This window comes from Triticum dicoccoides, chromosome 2B (assembly GCF_002162155.2).
Source record: "Triticum dicoccoides isolate Atlit2015 ecotype Zavitan chromosome 2B, WEW_v2.0, whole genome shotgun sequence".
Classification (NCBI taxonomy): Eukaryota; Viridiplantae; Streptophyta; class Magnoliopsida; order Poales; family Poaceae; genus Triticum; species Triticum dicoccoides.
The window spans coordinates 812,295,240-812,298,983 of NC_041383.1; the positions used below are offsets into that span (position 1 = coordinate 812,295,240).

The 3,744-nt window shown below is 48.6% G+C and overlaps 1 non-coding gene across 1 annotated transcript; it reads right to left on the reverse strand.

Moving 5' to 3' along the window:
- Positions 1-342: 342 nt before the first annotated feature.
- On the reverse strand, positions 343-445 carry LOC119266172. The gene has a single exon (XR_005131903.1). It is a non-coding gene; the product is annotated as a U6 spliceosomal RNA (small nuclear RNA).
- Positions 446-3,744: the final 3,299 nt, after the last annotated feature.

Genomic DNA, 3,744 nt, shown 5'->3' on the forward strand with positions numbered 1-3,744 from the left:
TGGTGTGCAAGGGTGACGCGCATCAAGAGGGGGGAGATCAAATGGAGGTAAAACGCTTGGGATCATACGCTGCGCCATCCAATCCAGCAGCATCTGCCAAGGGGAAGAGAACCAGGCTCCCATCGATAGCTAGCCCACCGATGGGATCTTCTTTATATAGATATACTTTGATCTAATTGTAGGCCGGAAGAGAGAGAGAGAGAGAGAGAGAGAGAGAGAGAGAGAGAGAGAGAGAGAGAGAGAAGCCAATACGAACACGGAATCGATCGGGGATCCTAATCGGAGGCGGATCTAGACGGGGCGCCACAGAAATCGTGATTGATTGGTTTTGATATATATATACAACGAAGAGACCTTTTCTCGATTTGTGCGTGTCATCCTTGCGCATGGGCCATGCTAATCTTCTCTGTATCGTTCCAATTTTATCGGATGTCCCCGAAGGGACATACAACCTAAATGCTCATACCTCAAGGGAAGGAGAACCAGTGGCGTGATGAACGGCGATGACCGCGTGGGTCGGGATTGAGGCGTAGGCGGTCACGGTGAGGTAGGGCACGGCGGGATCCGTCACGAGTGGCAGGGGCAGAGAAAAGAAAGACGCGCTACTTTACATCTCTCGGTAATCAGATTTATCTGAGATTCATTTTCTAAGAAAAAGGATTTATCTGACATTTTCGCTGTATAACAAGATTTTACTTGGAAAAAACGTCTAAAACACCTTACCGGTGCGACAGTGTACCCAGTAGTCGCGCGGCCACCTGACTGAGCCTCGCGCACTGTTGGATCATGCCGCCCACCTGACCTGTCTCAATCTGTTTCTTCCCCCAAATCGATATCATACACGAAGTGCATCAAATCCGCCCAGCATGACCGCCCGTCCCCGTCATCATCTCCTGTCACTATCCTATGCTCTCATCGCAGATCGTCGCGGTTCGCCATCGCCACAATGTCGCATGTTGTAGCATCTCCTATTACAGGTCGCAGCAACTCGTTTCGCCGGTCACAGCTCATCATTGTTCGACAGGCCTAGCTCGCCTGTCTCACCGGTTGCACCTTGTTGTTGCCCCCTTGCAACACCTTCATGGTAGCACATGCAAGTGCTCGTAGCATCACCTGTAATCAACAGTTGCAAGAAAAAATTCTCACCAATCCTAGCAGAAAATATTGCCGGTTCCAGCAAAAACATGGCTTGCCGTTGCCGGGTCACAACAAAATTCTAGCTGGTCCCAGGAATCAAAAAAATGCTTCACATTCATCAGTCGCTGCAAAAATTCTAGTCGTTGCCAGCAAAACGACTCGCCAGTTGGAGCATGTCCCTCGCCGTCATACCAAAAACAACACCTCGACTCTACACTGGTTGTAGCACTGGTCATTGTCGTCTCCAGCCCCCGCATGGTGCTGGTTGCAGCAATTGTCATCAAGGCGCCCGGTTGTAGCATCCCATGGGAATCACTATCGCCAAATCACGTGGTCATGAACACATCGTGTGCTGCTCAAACCGACACGCTTGTCGTGGCATCGCGGGTGACCAGGACTGTGGTATTGTAGTGGTACATGGTGGGCGTGCAAGCTCTGTTGCAGCCGTTGACAACCAGGGGAGGTCCAAAAAGAGAGGGGTGGGGCGCGAGCTCGGACGAGTTGTCCATGGCGGTCATGGGAAGACGATGGGAAAAATATGAGGAAAACGACTGGATGAGGCTGGGATGGAGATAAAGATGTGGGTAAATTGTGTGTCGGCCCATCAACATGTGTGACGTGGCATGATAGGATGCGCATAAGACCGTGCCTCTCGCACAAGCAAATCCATGCCTCCCGGGCAGCAAAACCGTGGCTCTTGTGGAAGAAAAAAGTGTTTCTTTTTTCAAGCAAATCCATCCTCCCGCGGAAGCAAAAAAAATGATTTTGCGCGCAATTTTTTTTGTCAAAAAGGTAAGAAAGACGGTGAAAAGCCGGAAAAACCCATCTAAAAAGCCAAAAACGCGCGAGAAAAAATAAAATATCCGGAAGGTACGCCCAGAGCGCAACACATGGCTTTTAGCCCACCCCTAGTGACCCTTGGGGAGGATCCCAAAGGAGCGACCCTCAATTAGTCAGAAACGAGAGATAGGACATTGCTTGGAGGCTGAAGGGCCAAAGCCCAAGTGCTCTGGATTGTGGCCCGCCAGCCCACTTCCTAGTTGTGTTTTCACATGTTATTTGCTACATTTAAACCATTCGGGTGTGTTCAAATTTGAATAATTCGGTTTGTAAACTATATTTTCGATTTTCTTAAACCTTCATATTTATGTTTAGTTTCTATATATGTGTGCTAATATGTAGTTGCGATATAAACTAGAATTGCATAAGTTAGAAAAAAACGAAATTACACTCCTTTATATTAGGGGATCCGCTAGGTGCGGCCTAAATTTATACTCTACTAAATTACTCTGCCGTTTTACTCTATTTTTAGGGGATCGGCTAGAGTTGCTCTTACAGGGTTTATTTTCCTGAATGATGCAGTAAATTAAACACACATGTCATAAATGATGAGAAGAGGAAAAAATACATAAAACATGGTCAATCTAGTCTATATCGAGGCCCATTCCCTCCTATGAAGAAGGGGGTCTGTAGCATATTGCTCTTGCTGAAAAGTTCCTTTGTGTGCCCATTCCATGCACGCCTCTCACGGAAAAATTCCTTTTCCTGCCCCTCCTTTCCACATCCGAGTTGTACGGCATTTGGGTGCAAAATATTGGATTCACTGGGACACAATGCGCAGCTGCTTGTCAAATGGTCCAACGGCTCTTCTGTCAAAGATAGAGGGAGAGATGGAGTATTAGATAGATCATATCTAGTGGGCTGCACGTACGTTTCGACGATCAGATAGGTCGTTGGAAGATTAGCGCGTACCTAGGATGGTGCATGTCTCGACGGTTAGTAGGTTAGAGCACCGGCCGTAGCGTAGCTCGGCGAATAAGATGTGCTCATCATCGTCTGTCTGGCGAGCCGAGAAGTTGATATGGTACCAGAGGTCTTCCCTAAAACCAACACACGCGGCCTTCAAATCCGTGGTCGGCAGATCAAGAGACGTGAAACTAACGCAGTCTGCGGTGGGCCGATCAGGAAGCCGGAACTCAGGACCCTGCATACACAATATCGATCTCAAAACAAGAATAACTAAGTAAGTAAGCTGTGCCTATATGCGAGGACGCTTGTGGGTAAGTAGGCCGCATACCGCGTGGTTGGAGTTGTAATGTCGGAGGGCCCAGTCGGCGAGTTCACGAATGCAGTAGGCGTCCTCTCCTCTGTCGTCAAACAAAACAAACTAAATAAATAAACAAAATAAAACGGGAATTGTTGGCTCCACACGATCAATGGCCACATTGACTGAAAATACATAAATTGCAGGGAGTAGCAAGGAAGGCATAGTAGTACGTACTCTTGGGTGTTCGGGTCAACAAGACGTCCGCTGTCCTTGAGTTGTTGAAGGCGAGCTGCAAACTGTTTTGAGACGGCGGCTCTACGCACATAACGAAGATAGCCGGAGCCGGCGCCGGCGCCCTCACCGTTAGGGGAGGAGAACCAGGATCCCATTGATCAATCCGCCTTCCCTCTGCGTCCTTGACGGGGGCTCTTTGATGGATTAATCCTCCGCACCTCCTCTACGTACGTCGTCCGTATGTCTGGTGATCGATCGATCACCCAATCGATCTATATGTGTAGGAATCGATCCGGAATCCTATGCGAACACTAGTCGGAAACGCG